Source organism: Ovis canadensis, chromosome 23 (genome assembly GCF_042477335.2).
Source record: "Ovis canadensis isolate MfBH-ARS-UI-01 breed Bighorn chromosome 23, ARS-UI_OviCan_v2, whole genome shotgun sequence".
NCBI classification, from domain to species: Eukaryota; Metazoa; Chordata; class Mammalia; order Artiodactyla; family Bovidae; genus Ovis; species Ovis canadensis.
The window spans coordinates 47721721-47747902 of record NC_091267.1 but is presented as its reverse complement, the minus strand read 5'-3'; the positions used below and the strand labels follow the sequence as shown (position 1 = coordinate 47747902).

The 26182-nt window shown below is 47.6% G+C and overlaps 1 long non-coding RNA gene across 1 annotated transcript in view; it reads left to right on the top strand.

The window, feature by feature from the left end:
- Positions 1 to 2068: 2068 nt before the first annotated feature.
- LOC138428280 (uncharacterized) overlaps positions 2069 to 26182 on the top strand; it is a 60746-nt gene continuing 36632 nt past the window's right edge. The window contains exons 1-2 of the long non-coding RNA XR_011252369.1: positions 2069 to 2265; positions 7650 to 7785. This is a non-coding gene — a long non-coding RNA (uncharacterized lncRNA). The remainder of the gene's footprint in view (positions 2266 to 7649; positions 7786 to 26182) is intronic.

The window sequence follows — 26182 nt, the reverse complement described above, 5'->3', positions numbered from 1 at the left end:
TCCAGACAGGAAAAGTTTTTTGTCAAGGCTTCTGACAGTTTAAACTTTAAAGCTTCAGCAAAACTTTTAAACTTTTAAACTTTGAACCCGTTTGAACCTCTCATGATTTATGAATTATTAAATGTACCACTGAAAATCACAGACTTTCTCTCTAACTAGTAAAGCTTTCTGCTTTTTAAAAGCAACCAAGAAGAGGGTGGCTGAGGGGGAACACAGAGGGAAGAGAGGGCTGTGGAGTTTTTAGCCCTGAGATGCTCCGCTGGGTTGTGTAAAACCCTAACCCAGAAAATAGGCCATCAAAGGCTCAAACTGAGGCACAGAATGGAGGAGAGAGAGCAGAAAGGAAAATGTAGGCTGTCTGAAAATAGTTACATACATATATATAAATAAGAGGTCAGCTAATTTGTCTATATCCTATTTTGTGGTTGTTTAGTCACTCATTCATGTCTGACCCTTTGCAGTCCCATGGACTGCAGCCCGCCAGGCTTCCCTGTCCTTCTATCTTATACATTTTCTGTATTGGTGATGAAATATATCAATATAACATATCAAATACAAATATATCAATACATATATCAATACAACATAAAAATAACTAACCCCATTTTAACCATTTTTTTAAGTATCCAGTTCTATGGCAGTAAGTACATTCACAATGTTTTACAACCACCACCAGCATCCATCCACAACATTTTCATCTTCCCAGACCAAGACTGTCCGCATTAAACACTAACTCCTCTTTTCTGCCTCCCAAGCCCTGGTGACCTTTGTCCTAGAAATCTGAATATTCCAGGTCCTCGTATAAAAGGAATTTATACACACACACACACAAATATTGTTATGATTCCACTTGTATGAGGTACTTGGTAGACAACATATAGACTATGTGTATGTATATACACACACACACATATATGTAGGTATACATATGACTACACTTATAACAACATACAGGAAGTAGGTATAAGGCAGGGAAAAATCTGAAGTCTTCCATGCATTTTAGACAGAATTGAAAGGCAAGCAAAGTGAGTTCAGATTTTTTTTTAAAAAAGGAGTTGGGTATAATTTATGCTCCCAGAGGGCACAATTCATTTCAGTCCCCAGGAGCCTAAATCCCCGTTAAAATGTCTGCGCTGATTGGAGCCCTGAGACTGCCTGGTCTTGGGGACTCCAGCAGGCGGGCAGGTGGGGGTGGGCAGGCGGGGGCTGGCGGGCTGGGTGAGGAGGGCCCCATGAAGCTGAGCCTGCCTGGAGCCCAGGCTCCTGTGTGGCGTCCCCTGCTCCCAGCACACAAACTGGCTTACTTCCTGTTCGTGTGTTTTCATGGCCTTAGTAACCAGTTCATAGCAGCTGCCCCCTCACCTCATAGCATCCAGTGTAAACTGGTTTTCTTCTGTACTCTAATTATTGATACACCTTTATGTCTTTTAAAGAAGTTGGGAGAAGAAAGGAGAAAGGAAATATTTTTAGAGTTTGTTGTATTGACTTTCTTGTTCATTACGTAGTTCGCATCATTTGTGTCTGTAGTCAATGTGATATTTTCTTACTCCCATACAGCTTTCCCTCCACCCAGCAAGTGTGAACTCTGCATTCATCTTAGCAGCCCCCAGGGGCACAGGCAGATTTAGGAATTACCTGAAGAAGCCATGGTGGCTCAGTGGTAAAGAATTTGCCTGGATTGCAGGAGACCCAGGTTCGCTGCTCCTTGGGTCGGGAAGATCCCCTGGAGAAGGGAATGGCTACCCACTCCAGTATTCATGCCTAGAGAATCCCCATGGACAGAGGAGCCTGGCAGGTCACAGTCCATGGGGTCACCAAGTCAGACGCAACCGAGTGACTCACATTTCACTTCAGGCGACCCTGGGAGGTACAGCCAGCACAGTAGCTGGTTGACAGATTAGCAGGGATTTGTTCCTTTAATCACTTCCATTGTTGGGGAGATGAGATCAAGCCCTTAAAAGTCTGGGGTGAGGAAAGGTACAGTCTCAAGAGGAAGAAAGGAGGGAAGGAAGGGCCATCTAAGTGGGTGGGAGCCCCTCCCCATGGCACGAGGGCACCAGGTCCCCGGGAGGGAAGCGGATGGGGCCCCTGAAAGGGGAAGGGTGGAGCAGCAGCGGCCAACTGCATAACCATTTGCTGAGCGCTGCCCCTTGCTTTACTTCTTGGAAACAGCTTGTCCCGTGCTGTTGGTTGGTCGGCGAAAGTGAACAGATATGCCTAGAGTTGCTTAAGTGATCATTGGATCTGTCCACTTCTCCATCCTGGGTAAGTGTTCACACTCTGTGGATCCTGCTGGGATTCTGGGAAAGACAGGAGGAGGACCAGGCTGAGCGGGGTTCCTGCTTCTCCTACTGCACCAGCTGGAAGAGGGCAGAGCCGACCACTAGCAGGGGTGGGCAGGGTTGATGGAGCCCTGGAAAATTGGACTGATCTGTGTGAGCGCCTCCTGCTCAGAGTAGAGTAGGACAAGGTAACAGGAAGGGCGTCCAAGACAGATGCTCAGGAGAGAGCTCACTCCTCTTCCCTCGGCTACCATTGTGGAGCAGCATCCTCAATGGGAGATTTTTCCTTTCTTCTCTGGTGGTGGCTTTCCTAAATCTGTGCTGTGCTATGTCACCTCAGCTGTGTCCGACTCTTTGTGACGCTATGGACTGTAGCCTGCCAGGCTCCTCTGTTCGGGCAAGAATACTGGAGTGGGTTGCCATGCCGTCCTCCAGGGGATCTTCCTGACCCAGGGAAGGAGCCCGCATCTCCTATGTCTCCTGCAGTGCCAGGCAGGTTCTATAAAACTAGTGCTACCTGGGAAGCCGTAAACCTGATGGAGGTTTTATTCCATGATGGATCGATCGCTCAAGAGTCTTTGTGCCCAGGACAGCATACATACGCCTGGGTTTAGCGGACGGCCGCATTGGGTGGAGTTCCCTGAGCTGCCTCTTACAGTCTATTGCTTAACTCTGACCCTACCCCGGGAGAGAAACACCCCCCACCCACATTCCCCAGTTGCGAGAGAGGTAGTTTACCGCTCCCTCCCTTTCGCTGACCCCCACCCCCACCCCAGCCCCAGCCATCATGATCACCAGACACTGGAGAGAATGAGAAGATGAAAAAGAGGGCAAGACAGCCCAGGACACTGAATGAAACTTGAGCAGCCTGGATATTTAAATATGGATTAGTGTCAACAACCAGAGCATGTGAACTGAGAGAGAGAGAGAGGAAGGAAGAAAGGCAGCCTTGAGGTCAGCAGAGGGGAAAGGTTTGGAAGAGGGAATCCTGGTTACCATCCCATTATTTACTGACTGCTGGGTATTGAGTGAGCTCTGGCTATGTGTTTTATTTATTTGTTTTATTATTTATTCTCTTTTCATCTCGGAAGACTTCTGGAGCCAGACTGCCTGGGTTTAAACTCTGGTTCCATCACTTACTTCCTATGTGACCTTAGGCGACTGTCTTAAATACTTGCTGATTCAATTTCCTTGACTGTAAAATAGAGATAATAGTAATACCTAGCTCACAGGGTTGTTCTGAGAATTGTCTGAGACAGGGCTCGTAAACCTTTTAGAGCAGTGCCTCCCACGCAGTAAATGACATTTGTGTTGCATGTATATCTCCATCCGTGTGGATAAAGAAACTGAAGCTCAGAAAGGTTAAGTAATGTGCCAGAGGCTTCCTGGCCAAGATTTGAGCCTAGGCTTGTTTGGGAGTCTCACTTGTGGCTGCCTCAGTTAGCAGGAAGGAATGTTTTTAGAAACAGGATTCCTTCCCTGAGATGATGATGGTAATGAGGAGGAGGAAGAATGCTTGTACTGTGCTTGGTGCCTTGTATACATTGTTTGATTCTTATTATGACCCTTTGGGTTATGTATCGTTTTCTCCATATTACTGGGTTGAACAGTGTCCCTTTGAGATTCATGTCTACCTAGAACCTCAAAATGTGATATTTTATTGGGCTTCCCAGGTGGCACTAGTGGTAAAGAATCCATCTACCAAACTAGGAGACATAAGATCCGTGAGTTCGATCCCTTGGTCGAGAAGATCCCCTGGAGAAGGAAATGGCAACCCACTCCAGTATTCTTGCCTGGAGAATCCATGGACAGAAGAGCCTGGTGAGCTACAGCCCATGGGGTTGCAAAGAGTCAGACACGACTGAGTGACTGAACTGAACTCAGAGGGCTGTCTTAAGTACAAAGGATATGGACAGTCATTTCAGAATAAAGGTTTAGCCCCTGGGGAAAGACTGGCTCTCTCCAGGGCACAGAATCAGTGATCATTCCTGATTCACGCTTGTGCTGCTCACTTACTTGGTCTATAATGAACCCCCATGATGCCACCAGTCAGCCCCAGAATACTGACTGTAATTCCCAGGGACCTGTATCCTCCTCCCTCTCCTCCCCCATCCCTCTTTATAAACAACCACTCTTTTGAATTCTGTCTTTATTGTTTCTTCTAAAAAATTTTTTTATTGTGGTAAAAGTTACACAATATAAAACATACTATTTTAACCATACTTAATTATACAGTTCAGTGGCACTAAGTACACTCACCTTGTTGCACAATTCTCACCATCACCCATCTGCTAAACTTTTTACTTTCCTAAGCTCTGTACCCAATAAACACTAAGTTTCATCCCACTTCCTACCCCACTTCTGCCTCTGGCATCTACCAATGTACTTTCTGACTTGATGAATAAAAATGCACTCCAGTATACGGTCAGTGCAGACAAGTACTGTTTTATTCTACTTATACAAGGTACCTAGAATAGCCAATTTATTATTTCTTTTAAAAAATAAATCCTCCTGTCAGATATGGGGGTCTGGTCATTTCTTCACTGCACACCAGCCACAGGGGCCACCTTTCTGTTTCTCAAACATGCTGAACACATGTTCACCCCAGGACCCTGCTCCTCACCCTTCCCACGTGCCGTGTGCGCTCAGTTACTCAGTCGTGTCCGCCTCTGTGTGACCATGCCAGCTCCTCTGTCCATAGAATTTTCCGGGCAAGAATACTGGAGTGGGTTGCCATGACCTTCTCCAGGGGATCTTCCCGACCCGGGGATCGAGCCCATGTCTCCTGTGTCTCCTGCATGGGCAGGCGGATTCTTTTCCACTGGGCCACATGGGAAGCCCCACCTTTCCCCATTTTCTCCCCTAATTGGACTTCCTATTTATGTACACACAGGCCCACCTGCTCCTCTCAGAATTACTGTCTCTGACCCCGGCCATGTAAAATAGCATCCCCTTCACCCCCACCTCCTCACTCTGCTTTATTTTTCCCCTTAGTACTTGTCACTGGCTGCTGTTACGTAGTTCTGCATTTGGTTATTATTCTACTATAATATAAACTTCAGAAAACAGTGATTTTTTTTTCTGTTCATTTATATCACCCTAGCCCTGGGCATATAGTAGGTGCTTAATAAATCATCTCAGTTCTTCTCATAAACCAGCATCTCTTCAGTAGCCCCTACATCTTGGGCAATGTGCTAGGACACAGAGTTGGGCAGAGTTCTGTTTTCAGTCTCCAGGAATCTATAGTTTAATGTGGAACTGAAATATAAGCATTAACTCTGCCATGTGATCAGGGCACCCACAAATTGCTACAAGTTATGGTGGTGCTGGAGGACTTCCTTAGAGAGCATTGGATCTGGGCCTTCAAGGATGAGTGGACTTAATATTCAGGAGATAGGAGATAGAAGGTAGGTGTGGCCTTGTAAGAAGAGGCAATAATACAGGCAAAGACATGAAAGAGTGGAAGAGCAGGAAGGCATTTCTGCACGATTGGGCAGAGGGATGGGAGAAATTTGTGCTGGAAATGACGGCAGCAGCCAGATCACAAAAGGCTGGCCGTGTGGCATGATATAGGCTGGACTCTCTCCTGCTTACACCTGGGGATGGATGGAGGGATTTGAAATCAAGGAACCACACGATCTAGCTGGCATTTTGCACGGTTCACTGCTTGCGTCTGTGTCTAGATTGGATTGGAAGAAGCGGAGGATGAGGCAGGGCGAGGGCTGGGAAGGTGGTCATGGTCAGAAATGCAGGCAAGAAGCGGGAAGCAGGCAGGGGCTTGGATCACGGTGTGGACTCTGGTGGAGTGATGGGTGCTGGGGGCAGGGGGCAGTGCTGCCGAGTTCAGGTGTCCATGCGCTGGCTTTGGGGGTCTCTGTGGTGGTAACACTCTGCTTCACTGTCCTTTGAACAGAGCATTCTGAGTGTTATTTGGTAAGGAGGACTTTACAATTACGACTTCATTTTTATTAGCAAATCCTCAAGGGATGCCATTGTTAGAGCCTGCATCTGAGTGACTGAAAGTCATAGATTGAAATTCAGACTTAAAAAAAAAATTTATTCATTTATTTATTTTTGAGTGCGGGGTCTTCGATGCTGCGTGCAGGCTTTTCCCTAGTTGCGGCGAGCAGGAGCGGCTTTCCAGATGCGGTGTGAAGGCTTCTCCCTGCAGTGGCATCTCTTGTTGCAGAGCACACGCTCGGTAGCTGTAGCACACCGGCTTAGTTGCTCCGAGGCATGTGAGATCTTCCCAGATCAGGGATCAAACCCGTGTCTCCTGCATTGGCAGGCGGATTCTTTATCACTGACCCTTCAGAGAAGCCCTGAAATTTAGACTTAATCCATCCAGGAAAGAGTGCTGTGTGATCATGGGCGTTCTCCTTGCCTTCCAGAACTCCAGTTCCAGGGGATGGCAGGGTGACACCCACTAAGGTTTTATGACTCACTGCTGTTCCGACACAGAGCATTTTCAGGAGGTGGGGATTTGATGGTGAGCAGGGCTTTCTGTCAGTTTCTTCCTCTTTGAATTAAGGTTTGCAAGAGTCTTGGGGGCTACCTGAACTCCAGCTTATTCATCTAGGCTTGGCAACTGGGGCGTGGTGGACTAGGCAGCGCAGATGACTCACTAAGTAACATTTTTGCGGTACTTGTAAGTGCCTAGCACTGTGTACCCACTGACCATATCCTCAGATGGCCCTCTTGCTCATCTTTGTGGGCCCCCATAGTAGGGGGTCCTGGCTGCAGAGCCTCTTGATTGGAGACAAAGACATAACTTGCAGAGAAACAAGCATCAGTCTGGAGGTGTCCTAGGGGAATGGAGGCCAGGCACAGATGAGGTTTACTCACAGGACCATCAGGTGACCTGATACTTCATTTAGCCCTCAGGCACCCTGGCTATTTGTTAGCTCGTATTTCTTTTTGGAAAGGACTCAAACAAAGGCATGTGTGGCATTTTTATATTCACAGGGTCTTTTTGTTCCCAGCTTTCCCGCATGCAAATCATCATTTTAAAGCAGTTAAACAAATCTCCTGGGAACCCTGCATTTTGCAAAGGGAGCAGGGGGACCAGGTGAAGTCAAAAGAAATTTTTACTGTGGGGCAGCAATTCTGGACAGGGTCTTCTGGGCAGGTGGCTAACCCCTGACTTAACCCTCAACACTTCTCCCAGGAAGGGGAGATGCTGGAATTGGCACGAAGAGGGAATGAAGTTGGAGATGAAGGGAGGCGGTGGCGGGCTTCGGTCAACAAGATCGGTTTTAGGTGTAGGGAAGGAAGCGAGAAAATATGTCCTGGGCTGACTCACACAGAGAACTGACTGTACAATACTTTTCCTCCTGATCATGGACATTCTCCTCCGCGAATAAACAGGGAAGGAGACAAAGCGGAAAGAAGACTTCTAAGTAATTCCAGTAAGCTGTGCCTCCAGCCAGAGCCTAGCCCAGAGCCAGCACACTTCAAAGACAACACGATGCACTGTCAGCTGCAGCATGTCTCTTGGTCCAAGGTAAAATATGACCTGGAGGGATGAAGTGAAAGTGTTGGAAGGAGAGGGTGAGAATGTGAAGCCAAGGAAACAAAGGAGGAGTGTTACTCCAGCAGGGAGATGGGCTCAGGGACCAGGGGGACAAGTTTGGCCTAAACCTAGAAGGTAAAAATGTCATAGCAGGTGAGCAGATGTCCTCTGGCCGAGACATCAAAGCTGTTGCACTTGGAAACTTGTCACCATTCATTTTAAAAGGTGGCCATCCTCCAAATGGATGCGCAGTAACCGCTGAGTGTGATGGAGAGACGTACTTGGGGGGAAATATCAGAATCCAGCAATGATGGTGCTTTTCTTTCCTTTTCTGGGAAATTAATAATAGGCGGGGCAAAGATGGAGGCCAAAAGGATCTAAGGGTCACAGGCAAGGAGAAGTCCTCAGGGCTCCTGAATGGAAGCTGAGAGGCTGTGTTTTGGATGTGGCTGGTGACGCTTGGGCAGGTAGGGCTCACTCGACACCAGTTCTGTATGTGCAGAGTCTGTGGATCAAAGGGTAGAGGACAGGGACTTTCGGCCAAAAAAGTAGCCCATAAAATGCTTTATTAAGCACAGAGAAATGAGCTCTGGCAAGAACACTCTCTTACATGTGCAGGAAAATTGATCAAGGTGGAAAAGAAAGAGCTGTCACCTGGTGACAGCCATAATCAAGTGACATTTCCAGCAATTAGGGAATCACAACTTCAGGCTGTTTCCTCAGGGAAAGCTGGCTGCGGTTTGGGAAGTTTGGACTTCTGGGGGTCTGCTCTCTGAACAGCAGGGAGGTTGATGGATTTGCCGTGCCTGAGTGCTGTTGGCAGCACCATGATTCGGGAACAACTCGGAAACCAGTGCTGAGGGCTGGGCCCCAGGAGGGTTCCAGCCAGGCCTGACCACTGCCTCTGGTCTCCTCATCCGTCCTGGTTTTTCTGACAGCCAAAAGCAACCTTCTGCCGATGCCTCATTGATATTTTTTGGCATGTCCCTTGCTTGCGGTCAGGTCAGGGGATTTGAGTAGAGTTCAGTTGCACCTGTGCAAATCTTACTGAGATGTTTCTAGATGACAGGTGAACTGACACCAGTTCAGGAATGGAAACACGGAAACAAGATGGGGACTGAAGGTGTGGTGCATGTAACTCCAAGAAGGGGTTTCAGGGAGCAAAGGAGGCTAAAGTCACTTTCAGAAACCAAACCAAACCAAAAGGTGCATTAAAAGAAAAGAAGGGGAATCCATCTCTTACATGATGATGCCCTGGTTCGCTGGCTGGGTTTATGAAGCCCTCGGGGTCTCTACCTGCCTGCCTCTACCCTTCTGCTGCTGCACCATCCTGACTGTAGGAGGCAGCCTCTCAGAGACCTCTATGATTCCCTTGAACATGGAATCCCATCCCCTTGAGCGTCAGTTGGCCTAGCAACTTGCTTGCAACTGTGATAAAGGTGATGAGCTGCATCACTCTGTCTTGCTGGCAGACTCTTGTTGCCTCCCTAGTTTGCACATTTTAATGAGGCTACTGGTCGCATTGGGAAGTCCCATGTGGAGAGAAACTGAAGGTGACAACCAGCCAGAAACTAAGGCTCACAATCCAGCAACCCTCAAAAAACAGAAACATAGCAACAGCTATGTGAGCTTGGAAAAGTGATCCTTGCAGCCTTGATTGTGAGAGACCTTGAAGGCAAGGACCCGGCTAAGCCAAGATCAGGCTGCCGCCCCACAGACACAGGTCATAAATATGTGCTGTTTAAAGCCACTGCATTTGCGGGTCATTTCTTAGGCAACACTAGATATTAACGGCCGTCCCCAGTTGTTTAGCTGTAAAGAATTGCCTGCAATGCAGGAAACCCAGCTTCGATCCCTGGGTTGGGAAGATCCCCTGGAGAAGGGTATGGCAACCCACTCCAATATTCTTGCCTGGAGAATCCTATGGATGCAGGAGCCTGGTGGCCTATGGTCCATGGGGTTGCACAGAGTCGAACATGTCTGAAGCGACTGACACCAACACCCACACCCACATATTAATAAGGAGCTCTTGAAATTTTGTAAAAGTGAAGAGGTATAAAGTGAACCTCCAAAAACAAGGGGCTACCTGTATAAGGGGAAGGATGAATGAACACTTTGATGAAATGACTGCATGAGTGAACCTGTAGGGATTTCCAAGTGAGAATGGAGGAGGGTCCAGGCCAAGGATCAGGCACAGAGGAGGGGATGAGTTGGGAAAATTCTTTCTGCGGCCCATTGAGTGGCTGGAGGAGGATTATCCACAGGTCCCTGCTTGAGAAGAGATTGTCTTAGTCAGCTCAGGCTGCTGGAATGAACTACCCCAGACTGTGTCTCATACAACAGAGATTTATTCTCTCACAGTTCTGGAGGCTGGAACATCCAAGGTCAAGGTCTGGCAGGATTTGGGTTCTGGTGAGAGCTCTCTCTTCCTGATCTTCCTATGATGTCCATACACAGCGGAAGAGAGAGAGGTTTGTCTTCTTATAAGGCCACCAATCCTTGGATTAGGGCCCTATTCTTAAGCCCTCCTTTAGCTTTAATTACCTCCTAAAGTCCCCACCTCCAAATACTGTCACGTTGGGGATTAGGGCTTCAACATAACACATTTCAAGGGACACACTCAGTTCAGAGCAGGTGTTTTCCTCCAGACTCAGGCCAGAGACAGTTCAGGTCTCCCTGCTGTCAGGCTACATGCCCAGGTGAAGGGCCAGAGCTCCTCCCTGTCCTGAGTGGGGCTCTGGGAGTATCTGCCTGGATCTGAAGGGACTTAATACCCTGGGATGTTAGAGAATATGCCAAAGCACTGACCTCTAGAACTGGCCAGACCAGACCTGCAGCAGCCATGATGCTTGCTTTAGAAGCAATCGCCCTGTCTTGGCGGTATCTGCTGGCTAATCATGCCCATTCTGCTGCTCGTGTCACTGTACAAGATCACACAGCACCAGGGAGAGAAGGGTGCTCACATCCATTATCTCTCCAGCAGTGTGATGGACAGAATGCCTCTCTCCAGGATGGGCTTGGATGTCAGCCTGGAAAACCCATCTGAAGGCTTGGGGCCCACAGTACTTGTCCTGGGTTCCTGAGCCTCCCTCTGTGGGATGGACTGAAGTTTCTGAACTGCCTGCAGACTTGCTTCAACCACAGAAAATTCCCCTTCTATATCCAGGCTCCCCTCCTCCACACACTGGTGGTGGTATTAATACATTCGGCATCTGAAAGTGGGGACAGTATCTTGAGCAAGGGAGGGAGTGAGGCAGTGGCAAACAGCATGGAACAGACACCTGTCCCCTTGGGGAACTGCAGACCTCTTTGACCCAACCTGACCTATTTGGGGAAGTAGCCCACCTCGAAAACATAAAACTATGTATAAATTAGATAACTAATGAGAACTTACTGTGTAGCACAGGGAATTTGACTTAGTGCTCTGTGGTGACCTAAATGGGAGGAAATCGAAAGAGGGGATATTTGTATATGTATAGCTGATTCATCTTGCTGCACAGCAGAAACTAATACAACCTTGCAAAGTAACTATACTCCAATAAAAATTAAAAAAAAATCATAAACTGTTTTTCTATTGGAAAGCAATACAAGCATATTATAAAAAGTTAGAAAATATGGAAAAGGATAAGGAAAAATTGTTGATAAACTATTCAACACCGTCACTATTACAATAGCTTGGTATTCTGTTCATACTTTAATTCATGACACTTATGTTTGAATGAATTCTCAGTGGGAGTGATCATTGCTCCTAAGGGGACTAAAGTTGATTCTTGGGGGTGAAATAAATCTTACTCTTTTAATGTATAAAACGCAGATATAAATGCAGGACAGAAACAACCATATAGTATGTCTGTGATATAAAATGGTGGGGGAGCCAAGGGGAAAAGCATCTAAAAATACTATTTAATTAAGGGCCAGTTAATTAAAAAAAAAAGGTTATGAAACACTGCCTTGGAATAGAGATCTAGAAATGGAATCATTAATTCAAAGGACTTGAACACTGTAAGGGGTTTGGTGCATAATTCCAGTTTGCCATTTACAAAGGTTCTACTGGTACATACATATCTCCAGAAACTTAATTGTTTTATCCTAATTATCCCTCACACACACACACACACACGCAAACTACCATCTCTGAAGTATCCACAAAAGCAACCTTTATAATACAATTTTCATTTTGAACATTTCATGATTAGTATTAAGAATGCAAGCTTTATAATCAAATAGGTACATGCTATGTGACCTTGGGCAAGTCACTTCACCTCTCTGAGCCTCAACTTCTTAACCTACAATAAAAGAATTTTAATTTACTATATCAGCCAGGTTTTTTGGTTATAAACAACATGGACTTATTCTGATCAACTTAGGTACACAAGGACTTTTCTACTGGGATTTGAGTAGCTCAAAGAATCACTGAGCAGGCTGGATCAAATCAGGCTTAGAAAATATGCTGGGAACAAGAAGAGCCGTGTGCCCTACTGCTTCTGGAATCCAGATGTTGCTACCAGTGTGGCTGCTGAAACAAATTCTCCCTGTCCCCTTTCTTTCTGCCAGTTGCTCCTGAAAAAGATCTGATGGTTACACCAGGTCACATGTCCATGTCCTGGTTGCTGGGGGATGGAGGAAGCAAGGGTCTGGGCTTTGCAGCCTCTGGTCAGTACAGTGAGAAAGGGAACACAGAGCTCAGAGAGGGAGAACTTGCCCACATCTGAGAAGGGGGATCAGATGCTGGGCAGCCAAGAACACAAACATCAGAAAGTGTCAAGATACCTTTGGCAACACTCTAGAGTGTCTTTGGGAGGATTACATGAGCTGATACATTTGGGAAGAACTCAGGAGGTGGGGGCTGTTTCTACCATGTAACTATTCATCATAATCAACTCCTGCAAAGCCACTCTGGGCTTCCCTGGTGGCCCAATGGTAAGGAATCTGCCTTACCCACTCCAGTATTCTTGCCTGGAAAATCCCATGGACAGAGGAGCCTGGCAGGCTACAGTCCACGGGGTTGCAAAGTATCAGACTTGACTGAGCGACTAAACAATAACAACAAAGCCACTCTCCGTCAGTCTGACTTCCCACTCCATGTATCCAATCCTGGCCATCCTGCAAAGTCCAGATCAAGTCTACACTCATCAATAACCTTCTCCAGACTCAGTTGCTCATCATCCAACCTTCCCACAGCCCTCTTATTCCATTTAGTGCTTAATTACCTATAGTCTCATCTTTCTCTGGCATTTCCCCCCATGTGTGTGTCACTCTCCCACCTGACAAAAGGGCAGACCTCTCCGTCAAAGGAGGTGCTGATGGCAGCTTCAACCTGCCCACCTGGGGGCTCAAGGGCCTGTTTTCTCTGTGACCTTGAGGTTGCTGTCTTTCCTTCGGTCTAGGGTCGTCCTTGGGAGTGAGCTCTGTGTGCATATATCCTTCATTTGTTCAGGTGTTCATTCTACTAACATGTGTTTATTGATGGCACAGTTGTAACAATTGTGAAGAAAGAGTGCACTCTCAGGGAGTCTTCAGGCCCCTGGTGGAGTGTGTATTCTGAGACTGGGGGTCAGATCGTGCTAACGTCACAATGTGAGTGGACCTGCATTTCTTTCTGGAAGGTTTGGAGGTGAATCCATTTCCTTGTCTTTTCTGGCTCCTAAAAGCTGCCTGCATTCCTTGGCCTGTGGCTCTTCCTCGTCTTTAAAACCAGCAAGAAGGCATTCTTGATGTGTTAACAGCATCACATCTCCCTCTTGCTGACGGCAGCACAGTAGGTTCCTTCTCTCTCTCTCTTTTTAAGGTTTCGTGTGATTACACTGGGTCCAACGAGGTAATTCAGAGACTCTCCCATCTCAGGTTCCTTAATGCATCTTCAGAGTCTCTTGGGGGATGAGGATGTGAGCATCCTTGAAGGCCTTTTTTTGACAAAAAGAGGTATGTATACAACTAACTAAGACTCTCCAAACTTGTGCCTTCTCAACAGAGGTCAACTACTGCTCCTGACAGAAGCTTCCAAACCACACACACACACACACACACACACACACACACACACGCATACACACCTATTTAAAGAATAATGCCCTAGGCACAAGTTCCATATAGGATGCTGGGAGTGCCACAAGACTACACTTGACTAAGTGCCCAATGGTCGATGCAGACAATCAGACACTGAGAGGAGGAAGAGGCGCTGTGGATGCGGGGTTGGAGGGGGGACGGTGGGTGCAGGGAGACAGGTTGGGAAGAGGCTGGAAGACACAAGCGACGGAAGCAATGGTGAAATATGGCTTGTTCCAGGGAGCCACATATATCACAGCTCTTTAGCAGAAGCCCAGAGCACCCAGGGGTGACTTTCAATTTCATCTGTAGCCTCCAAGGCTTGGGAGCTGTGTTGCAGATGTGGTCCAGAGTCACACATGCTGGTGGATCATGTGAGCCCATTCAGAAACCCCACATGGCTGCCAGATGGTCTGAGAGTCCCAGCTCCCACTGTAATATTTGAGTTGATACTTGTGACAATGGTCTCTAGCTTCTTTGACATTAGATGCATACCAGCCCCCTCCCAAGGGTCCCTTCCAGCTCCTTCAAGCTATCTCTGTTTTCTTCCCGAGGCTGGGGGCCTCCACACCTGCCCAGGCAATAAGCAAGACCCCCATCTCCTCACCCAGATGGGGGGAGTTGGCTTCTGTCTTTCAGTTGGAGGTGAGCTGCCATTTTAAGCTTTGCATGGGAAAGTCTGAGCAAGCAAGGAAAAAACGGATCCACTGAAAACCTTTCCTGGGTCTCCTTTGCTGCCCTGCAAATATTGTAAAGTAATTATTCTCCAATTAAAAATAATATGTAATTTTGTTAAAAAGCAGATTTGAGGTCAAGGGGGAAAAAAACAAAAACTTACCTGGGGCAGCTGCCCTTTCAGCCAATGGATGAGTCAAGAGGAAACAAGGGAGGTGGTGAGGTCTCAGCCGCTGCATTAAACACCAGCGACTTTGAGGTTCCCCCTGGAGCCTCCTGCTCAAGGACAGTGGAGAAACCGTACTTCTTGGGAGGACTGATGACCCTTGGGAGGACCTTGACCAATAGGCCAAGAGGTAGGATGAGAAAGGAAGAGATGAGAGAGTCATTATCTTCTGCAAACAAGGAATACCATCAGCAAGGCTTTGTGGGCACTCAGGGGACAAGAGATGGCTCAGAGTTCAGGGCTGGGGTCCAGACACAGGGGACCAGGGAGGAGGCCCAGTAAGACAGACAGAAAAAGTGATCAGCAGATCACCTTCCAAACACAAGAGGACAGAAGAGAAACAGCGTACAAAAGACTAAAGTCAAGGTAAAGAGGCTGTAACGCGAGCTGAGTGGCGGTGGCGACTTGGGTCTCTGCCCATCAGATAAGACTGTGACTCCTCCGAGTCCTCCAAGCAAAGCAGAAGGGTCAGTACCCACTGCAAAGCTGTGGTGTGCTTTTATGGCTTTAATTAAATCAAATGAACTATAATAACCAGGGCTTCTGTTTGCCTCACTCTCCAATTCCAAAGGGGCTATTTTAGCTGTAGGCATGATGCTTCTGAGCTGAAAATCAGAGCTGCGTGCATTTTTTTTTTCTCATTTTCTTTCTTGTACTAGAAGGGCAGGCTGATTTCTTAAGAGCTGAGTTAAGTAACAGGAATGGAAATGAGTTACACACGGCAGCCCCAAGTCTCTAATCCTGTCACTTCTCCGCATCTGGGAGCACCACGGCGTTGGCCAGCGCTCTGGGTAAAGTGCAGCATTTGGATGCGAGAGGCCCTGTTCTCTCCTTTTACTAGCTGTGAGATGTTGAGCAAAACCCTACAGAGCAGCCCTGAATCCATACAACGGGCATGACGGCAACACCTGCTTCTCAGGGTTGTTTAGGGGTTAAATGTTGCACATACAGGATCAGCTATGCCTTGTATTTAGCAAGTGCTTAATAGGTGTTGCGGCCTTCCCTGGTGGCTCAGCATTAAAGAATCTGCCAGCTAATGTAGGAGACATGGGTTGATCCCCGGGTAGGGAAGATCCTCTGGAGAAGGAAATGGCAACCCGCTCCAGTATTCTCACCTGGGAAATCCCATGGATGGAGGAACCGGGTGGGATACAGTCCATGGGGTCACAAAGAGTTGGACACGACTGAGCGACTAAGCAGCAACAAACAGATGCTGCCAGCGATACTTATTTTTGAAAAGTCCACAGAATCCTTCTTGTTCTCAGAGAGGCTGAGGAGGTAAAGCCCCTGTCCCCCCTTCCACTCTTGGGGATGCTGGGACTAAAACTGAAGGTGTGAGAAGGGCGCTGCTGTTCCTGCAGCTCATCTCTGTCACTCCTTGGCTGAGTTGGCATTGTTGCCCTACAATGACGAGACCCCCTCCCTCGACCTCTGATGTCCATCCTTCTCCCCCATGGTTTACTCCGGGGTTTTTATCCAGGGTCTTACCTGCAGCTTTCTTTCTAGCTTCCCTTTGAATTTGATATTAAAATATAATTCAAAATGATCATCTCAATAAGTCTCGTTAACATCCATCACTAACCATAGTTATAGAATTTTTCTTTCCTTGTGAAAAGGACTTTTAAGATCTACTCTCTTGGTGGTGGTGACTTAGTCACCAAGTCAAATGAACTATGATAAGGAGGGCTTCTGTTTGCCTCACAATTCCAAAGGGGCTATTTTAGCTGTAGGCACGATGCTTCTGAGCTGAAAATCAGAGCTGCATGCATTTTTTCTCATTTTTCTCATTTACAGTCCCATGGACTGTAGCCCACCAGGCTCTTCTGTTGAAGGGATTCCCCAGACAAGAACTGGAGTACGTTGCCATTTCCTTTTCCAGGGATTGAACCCAGGTGTCCTACATTGCAGGCAGATTCTTTACCCACTAAGCCACCAGAGAAGTCCAACTTTTTAATATGCACTATAGTGTTATTAGCATTGCCAGGCCATACATCACAGCCCCAGCATGTGTTTAATTTTGTAACTGGAAGTTTATACCTTTGGACTCTCTTCACTTTCTCATTGCATGCCCACCAGCGAAATCAATGGAAGGTACACCCTCAATTCTTCTCCACATCTGAAACATAAAACTCTGAATGCTGCAAGTTATTTCATATCTTGTCACTTGCATGAGGCGATTATAACCTGCATTTGCCCACTTAGAGTGCCAAGTGGTTTGCTGCAGAATTATTTAATGCTTTTGCTTACAGGATGCTATTCAGGACTCCCAGACCTGGTCTTCGGGGGACTTGTACATAATTCAAGGAATGCACAGAGTTATCTCCCCCAAAATGGAAAAATTCTGAATCAAAGACACAGTTGGACCCCTAGGTTTCAGAAAGGAACTGCACACCCGTAATAACAATGGCCGACCTTCTCAGAGCTCTTATGCTGTATCATCTCCACACAGTCCCTTGGGTAGGCTCTTTTTGCCTCCCTGTTTGGCTGAGAAAGACAAAGAAACCAAGCGAAGGTTGCACATTTGACCAGAGCAGAGTCAGGACTGGAGTGGGCAGCCTGGTGGCAGGGCTTCTGCTTTTCACCACCTGTCTTTATTGCCCATGTTTTCTGTTTCATCCTCACTAAGATATGAATTGGGCCTCCCTGGTGGCTCATATGGTAAAGAATCTGCCTGCAATGCGAGAGACCTGAGTTCAATCCCTGGGTTGGAAAGATCCCCTGGAGAAGGAAATGGCTACCCACTCCAGTATTCTGGCCCGGAGAATTCCATGGACCGTATACTCCATGGGGTCGCAACGAGTCGGACTTGACTGAACAACTTTCATTTCATATGAATTACCTCTTTAAACTAGAGAAACATGGGACTTTGGGGGTAGTTTAGAACACAGACTCAGGAAACAGAATGCCTAGGTTCAAATCCCAGCTTTGTCATTTAGCAGCTGTATGCCTTTGGGCAAGTTACTTGACTTCTCTGTGCTTTTGTTTTATCGTTTGTGAAATAATAATAGTAGCTGTTTTTTTGGATTGCTATGAAAGTGAATAAGTGAAGTGCTCATATGACCCATATTAGTATTAACTATTATTATTTCCTCTCTTCTACGTGCAGCTAACCAAGCACTAAAAAATCTCATGTGTTCATTGAATTAGACTAAGCTCTGGGATCTAATGCCTGATCATCTGAGGTGGGGCTAATATAATAAAAATAATAGAAATAGGACTTCCCTGGTGGTCCCATGGTAAAGAATCTGCCTGCTAATACAGGGGACATGGGTTTGATCACTGGCCCGGTAAAAATCCATATGCCTTGGGGCAACTAAACACATGCTCCACAACTACTGAGCCTGCATGCCCTAGAGCCCGGGCTCCAAGGCAAGAGAAGCCACCGCAAAGAGAAGCCCAAGCACCTAGACTAGAGAGTTGCCCTGCCTGCACAACAACAAGCACCCAGCACACCCAAAAATAAATAAATAGAACTAAAAAAAGAGAAAGAAAGAAAGTGCATAATAAATGTAATGTGCTTGAATCATCCTGAAACCGTCCTCATGCCAACCCCATTCCATGGAAAAATAGTCTTCCACAAAACCAGTCCCTGGTGCCAAAAACGTTGGGTACCACTCCTCTAGGGGCAGGTCATGACTCCTTTTATAACAGGGGTTAGTGACATCTTTGTCCCAGAGTGCTTCCCGTGGGTTCAGAGGCTGGCTGCATTCTTAAACCAAGGGCTTCCAACTTCATAGCACAATAGCATGGTAAGACAGGAAATGACACTTGCTGGCCATCTGATGGCATTCTCAATTCCAAAGTAAATTTATTTTACCTTATCACATTCTTACCAGACTGTTTGTGCATTTCACTTCTAGAGGCCTATCTTTGGGAAGGTGAAAGAGTTAAATTTTTACAGTTAATGCTTTAAACAACTTCTAAATACAAGCTCAGTTTGGAGAAAAGGTAAAACAGCATGCACATGTCTCATTTTGCAAAAGAACAATAGGAGACCTCCACTGGCAATGTTTTCCCAGGCACTTTAGGGAGATGAAAGTCAAGGTATGGAGGCCTAGTGGGTTGATGCCACATTCTGTCTGCTCAGGGGGAGCTGTGCCTCTTCCCTCTCCCCTTCTCTCTTTCCTGAGCCTTGTTGAAGATTCTTGGGGGCTCCACATGGGTGTGGTGGGATTCTGCAGCTTCCCCTTCACAACCAGTTCAGGCCCAGTGGAGGGTCATCTTTTGAGTCATCTATTCTTATCTGGGCTTCCCAGTTGACTCTAGTGGTAAGAGATGTGGGTTTGATCCCTGGGTTGGGCAGATCCCCTGGAGGAGGGCATGGCAACCCACTCCAGTGTTCTTGTCTGTAGAATCCCACCAACAGAGGAGTTTTGAGGGCTGCAGTCCATAGGGTCGTACAGTTAGACATGACTGAAGCGACTTCATACACACACACACACACACACACACACACACACACACTCTTCTTACATATTCAGGGGAAAACCTCTTGAAAATGACAGGAAAGGCCATCCTTTCTCAATAGCATATTATATTATATTATATTATATTATATTATATTATATTATATTATATTGTGACTCAGGGAAACTACAACAAAAGAACAGAACAGAGAAAAATCAATTTTCCTTCTGTCTTAAAAATCCAGTTACAGACAACGATATATCATAGTGGCTTGTGTTTCTCCTGGGGCTGACTCTTAATAGAGCTGCAGTTCTCAAGGACTTTCTGGATGATCATGGCAACCATGGGCGGAGGGGGGGTTGGGGTGGCCAGGGCTATCCCATTGCGGGTTGGGGGCTGGGGGTGGGGATGGGAGGTATATGACATACAAGGAGAGGGCTGCATGCTGTGGTTGAGCTCTTGTAGGGTGGGCAGCTGGCCTGCAGCTGTCAATTCACTCTGCATCTCTGGGGCTTTGGGCAAGTAATTTATTCTCTCTGCCTCAGCTCCTTGGCTGTAAAATGGGGTGAATAATGCTCACAGGATTGCCGGGAGCATTATATGAGTGAAGACATGCGGTGTGTTTAATGCCTGGAACATAACAGTTTATCACTTATGTTATTTATTATTGTTGTGCTCCAATCCCAGTTGTGCAAGCAATCTCTCTGAGTCTTCATTTCCTTCTTAAGAAATGGAGTAAAAATACTTACCTTGGGGCCATTAAACTTGAAATGGAATCGTGTACAATGTGGTGTTTATTGAGTTGGATTCGATGAATGGCAGCCTTCCCAGGAAGGTTTTTTTTTTTTTCCCTTCTCTGAGTTTTCTATACTTTCTTAGATTCTTCATGACATCTTTCCAAATGCAAATCTGGTAATGCTCCCCTGCTTCTTGAACAAGACAAGGTGTGATCCTTGCTCAGAATGGCAAGAAGGAATGACATGAAGCAGCAGCAGGAAGGCAGGGAACCCTCCAGCTGACGGAAACCACCATGGAGGAAAAACATTTACGAAACTGTATGTGCGCTAGGCACCATTCTAAGCATGTAACAACTTCCTTCAATCTCAGAGCACCCTTGAAGCTAGCATTATTACGGTTTCCATTTGCAACTATGGTCCTTGAGCAGAAATGGGATTCGGACCCGGGCACTGGGCTCTGGAGGCTGTGTCCGGAGCATGTGGCATTGGCCTTGAATAGGAGCTCTCTGAGGAGAGAGACTGGGGATGCCTGGAAGGAAGTGAAAGGAGAGGCTGGTTAGAGTGTTGTGAACACCAAGTCCACCTTTGACTTTCAACAGTTTCTTTAAGGAAACACGAGTCCAGTTATTCTTTGTCACCAAAGCAGCTGTGATCTCTTGTCTGGCAAATCCTCATAATCGTTTTTTGCCACTTCCTCTCTGCTTCCCTGGCCGCCTCATGGTCTCGCACAGGGACAAATGAGGCCAGAAAACTCCAGTGACCGCACACAGTGTCACAAGGTCAGCACAACAAACACCCCACTGCAAGGACTGTCCCTGGGAGGCTGGGGGAGGTGGGAACTGTGTCTTGCTGGGTCTCTGTCTCTGCCCGCGCACAGAAAAGCATGGGGAGACTGCTGATTGGAGAGGGAGCATTTGGGGGCGGGCCGGAGTGAGATGTGGGAGGGGCTGGGTTTCTCTGCGAACCACTTCCTCCGGGCATTTTGGAAGATTACATGGGAGGCTGTAATTGTGATGAGCTTTTGCCCGATGATCGCTGAACGCCTTGTTACCTTGCTTCTGCAAGAACTAGAGTTTGAGTCAATCACCTTGACCCTCATTATTTTTAAAACCACAAAATGTCAGAAATGTAATCCTGATTGTTAGTGTTACTGTTTGGCGGGAGGTGGGTAGAGATTAGCCAGCCCTTGAATCATCCGTATGTAGTACATTCCGTGGTGTAACTAGAAGATGGTATGTTTGTTTTCCCAACCAGAGATCCTTCAAGAATCACGCTGCACATTTGTGTAACACCTAGTTTATAAACTATTTTACGTACTTTCTTAGGGTATATGAAAAAAAAATCTGTTTCAGATTAAAAACTCTCAAAATAACATAAATATCTTTCTTCCTGGGCATAGTCCTCTCAGGTCACAGCTGTAGAATGGGGCGTTCTTTCCCCGCTCCCCCCCCCCCCCTTAATTGAAAGATTGCATGACTCGCAGGAGAAGAAAGCCAACGATTTTAGGTGGCTAAAAGCAAAGATTTAGAAAGAAGAAAGAAGACTTGTTTGGAAGATCTGCCTACTTTGGAGATGAAGAGAGTTTTATTTCTTAGAGACAGGATTTATGGATTTACGTTTCCTCCAAAAGACAAACGGCCCAGTAACATTTTTTTTTTCTCCAGCACTAGGTCTAATCAATTACCTTTGTTAACTAAAGAAATAAATAATCTCTAGAGAGTAACAGTTAAAATTCACTGGGTTCTAGTGTTTGGGGTTATTTGAACCGCCCCCCCCCCCCGCCCCCCGGGGGGAGGAGGGTCTCTCTCTAGAGCTGTGTGTGTGTCTTTAGTCGCTCAGTCATGTCCAACTCTTTGCGACCCCATGGACTGTGGCCGGCCAGGGTCCTCTGCCCATGGGATGCTCCAGGCAAGAATACTGGAGTGGGTAGCTATTTCCTTCTCCAGGGGATCTTCCCAACCCAGGGATCGGACCATGCAGGCAGATTCTTCACAGTCTGAGCCGCCACAGGAGCCTCTCTAGAGCTGAGCTTTAGCTAATTCCTTGTTATAGAGGTATTTTTCCTTTTGACAGGAGTCTTGATCCCCATGAGACAAATCAGACGGGTTCAGAAGAGTCTTAGAATGTCAGGACTAGAGGACCCTTGGACATGCCCTAGCCCAGGGCTCGGTTTTGCAGCTGGGACACAGAAACCCAGAGAGTTGGAGCTACTCGCTGGCTTCACCCAACCGGGGGCGGCCCAGGGCCCTGGGGTCGAAAGCGACTCGGGTCTCACGCAGCCCTTCTCTGCTCTCACCCTCTGCGCCACCGGCACTCCCACCCCCGTATTAAGGGGTCTGGGCATTTGAAATACGTCCACGCTGGCCGGGCCCGGGTTCCGGCCACTCCGCGCCGGGCTCGGCGAGCGCGCGGCGGGGCGCGGCCGGGCGTCTGCGGGTGGGCGCGGCGACGCCGGCCCCGGGGCGGCCCGTCTCAGCGCCCGGCTCCGGCGGGACGGCCCCGGCCGCGCCGCGCCAGGCTCGCGGGGGTCAAGTCCAGGTTGCGGCGCAGGAAGGCGGCGGGGGAGGGGCGGCCCGGCCGTGCTTCCACCTCCTCTGCGCCGAGCGCGGAATGTTGGGACCGGTCCACCAGCGTGCTATGTCTGCATAAACATCATCAGCCTCCGGAGCCGACACGTTGTGCATTTTTAATTTCGCTCACAAACTGCAGCCTCCACGCGGCGGAGAAGAGGCTGGAGACCTCGCCTCTCTGCCTTTCTGTTGCATCCCGGGGCTCCTCCTTTCCCAGATGCGCACGGAAGAGGCGCGCCTCTCTGCCCTCTTCACCCAAGGTTAATGTCCAGGCGGCGAGCGTAACGCGCCTCATTTGTGACATTAGGTTTGGCTCGGGAGAAACTCTTTTCTGCTCTCCTGGAACTGATACAATGTAGCTTCACGTTACGGTTGACTTTTTAATCTCCCGAGGTGTGAGAAGGGAGAGGAATCCTCCTGCCTCTTGGTCTTTGCCTCAGCAAGCCAGGACCAGTGGCGACGGCTGGACGGCTGGACCGCTGTCCCGGGGCCCAGAGGGCAGGCGCGCGCCTCTCTGCTTCTTCACCTGAGTCCACGCGTCGCCCCCACCTGAGTCCCTGCCACCTTCCTTCCCCCAGTTCTCCGCCCAACTCCCTGCCCGGCTCATTTCTCGGAGCACAAGCGGCATTCAGAACCTCTTTTCAAACCCAGTGTCATTACAAAATCTATTCCAGCATCCCCGAAGTCTCTGCTTTTTCCACTTTGCTGGGAGGGACAGCATTCTCCTCACTTTGGGTCGTTGTGGTTTGTTGTTCAGTAACTCACTTGTGTCCGACTCTCTGCGACCCCATGGACCGCAGCCCGCCACGCTCCTCTGTCCGTGGGATTCTCCAGGTAAGAATACTGGAGTGGGTTGCCATGCCCTCCTCCAGGGGGTCTTCTCGACCCCAGGGATCGAACCTGCATCTCTTATGTCTCCTGCGCTGCAGGCAGATTCTTTACCCCTGAGCCACCAGGGAAGCCTTCACTTTGGGTAAGAAATTTCAAAACTGAGACTTCTTTCAGGGTTCATATTTTGAGGCAGATCAGGGCAAATGATGAAGACAAAGTCCCGTGGCAGTTGTGACTTTAAACATGAGTCGAGTTAACAAGGAAGGCAGCAATAAATTCAGCCTGGGGCATGACCCAGCACTAAGTTGTCTCTTACAGTGTCCAGATTTCTGGCTACATTGTCAATTTGATGTCCCCTTTCTCTGCCAGCCTCTTCAATTCCCCTTTCAGGTTGTGCTGTTTTTTGTTGGTTCGCTTTGGTTTCACTGCCAAGTTATCTCTGCCCTCACTTCCCCTCCCCCATTTTCTGATTCTGTTTTCCAAGTTCCTTAAGCATGAGCAGGATAATACACCCACAAGCCTTCTCGAGCAACCTCTCAAGTTGCTGCCCCAGTAGAAGTTTTGAAACAAGCTCAAGTCAGAACGATTTGTTCATCCCTCCCCACACACGGGCTGGTGAAAGATGGAAGGACGTGGTATTTGCTGGAAATGAAAACACGGGGAGCTGCTGGAACTGATTCCAGGATGTTCTTTTCGTTCTTTGCACAAGGTGATGGTGTACCCTTCAAGTTCTATGAAAGAACAGCCCATGGAAAACATGTTGCCCCCACTGGAGATGAGCAGTCCCAGTGAGGGTTAACCCAGAAGCACTTAATGTGCCTGAGTAAAAAATCCGGGGAAGGATCAGACCGTGTTAGCCTAATAGGCTGATGAGACTGATAAAGTTTTCCCAAAGATTCTTTGTGCTGTGTGATTAACAGTTACTTTTCTTCAAAGGCAGTTGGGTAAACGGTGTTGGTTTTAGGACTTGGAACTCTCATTCAGACAGCCTTGCAACAAGCCAGCATGAAACATGGTTTTATCTTTCCTGCTCCGTTAGATTGAGAAGGAAACCATGATATTACACACACACAGTGCTTTCTTCTTGATGTTCTTCAAGTCAAAAGCAGGAGATCAAACGCCACTGGCACGCTGAATAAGTGCTTCATAGAATAACTTGTCCACAAGGCAGATAATTCCCGCTGCCCGCTGGACTGTGTAAGAAATGAAAAGCAAAGGAGGGTTTTTCCCAGCATGAAGGTTGCTCACAGCACATCTCTGTCAGTGGTTTCAGTTGTCCTCTGCTTCTTGCTCAGCCATAATAATAAAGACAGGGATAATAATAGTAATAATAATAACTGCTAACATTTATTGAACACTTAGGATATGCCAGGCTCTGTGCCGAGTGCCTGAGTGTTGTTGTTTAGTCACCAAGTGGCGTCTGACTCTTTGTGACCACATGAAATGCAGCACTCCAGGCTTCCCTGTCCATCACCAACTGCCAGAGTTTGCCCAAGTTCATGTCCCTTGAATGGGTGATGCTATCCAACCCAGTGCCTGAATACATGATCTCATTTAATAGTCAGTAAACTTCAATGAGCTGGTCCCCTGTCATCCCAATTTTCCAGATGAGGGAATGACATAAGAAAGAGGTTATGTCCGTTGCCCAGGGCCACACAACCAAGAAACAGATATGAATTCAGTGCATCCCTCGGAACCGCTCTACTCTTCTGCCTCCCGTATGATTTCCATTGAAAAGTCAATGGCAAAGTCAATCAAGAAATGAAATCAGATTGATTAAATGATCCTGAGAAAAGCTGCTCTGAAGGGGGCATTTGATATAAGCGAGGCACTTAGTCCTCACAGTTGCCCCTCAAGGTAAGTACAATAGTGTCACCTCCAATTTGAGGCTGGGACAGAGAGTCTCAAAGGCGAGGAGTAACATTGTCAAGGTCTGGGATTTTCCTCTGCACCCTGACGTGTGTGTGTGCATGAGTGTGTGTGTGCATGAGTGTGTGTGTGCATGAGTGTGTGTGTGCATGAGTGTGTGTGTGTAGGGAGGAGGGAGACAGAGAAATCCACTTAGGGTGAAAAGCAAGAAGTGAGATCTTTTCTTTACTAAGCTGTCATCCACCTTACGTTCATATTAAGTGACTGCACTTGCTGGGGTGCCCCTGCAAAGGAGAGATGGGGGAGGGTAGAAAGGACTGCAGTGAACCTCAGAAGATGGGGGTCTGGGGATTGTTCCTGAAGGACAAGAAAGGTCTGGATGGCAGAATGATGGAGCACCAGGTTTGTAAGGACTGGAGGTGGAGATGGGCATAGCAGTGTGGAATGAGTCCGGCTGAGCTGGGATTCAGTTCGATGACTGTAGTCCAGTTCATCTTTGAGCCTCTCTGATCTAGCATATGCTGGCAACTACGTGTTCACTAAATGTCAAGGTGAACTGAGTTCAGTTAACTTGCCGGAACCTCCTGGATCCTCTCCCATCACCACCCCATGCCCTACTTCCTTCCCTCTTCTCCTGCTGCTTGTCTTGGATCTGCCAGTTTCTTGTCACAATCAAGAGTCAGTGCTGAAATGGAGGAACAGCAGAGCTTTCTGGCTGAGTCCCTGATGAGGGCGATGAATAGTGGCCATTGTAAACACATGTATAATTCTCTACCTGCAACCTCATTCCAAGAACTTTGCCTGTACTGATTTGCTTTAATCCTTCATGAAGTGCTTCCCTACTGGCTCAGATGGTAAAGAATCTGCCTGCAATGTGGGACACCTGGGTTCGATCCCTGGATAGGGAAGATCCCCTAGAGGAGGGCATGGCAACCCACTTTGATATTCTTGCCTGGAGAATCCCATGGACAGAGGAGCCTAGCAGGCTACAGTCCATGGGGTTGCTAAGAGTCAGACACGACTGGGCG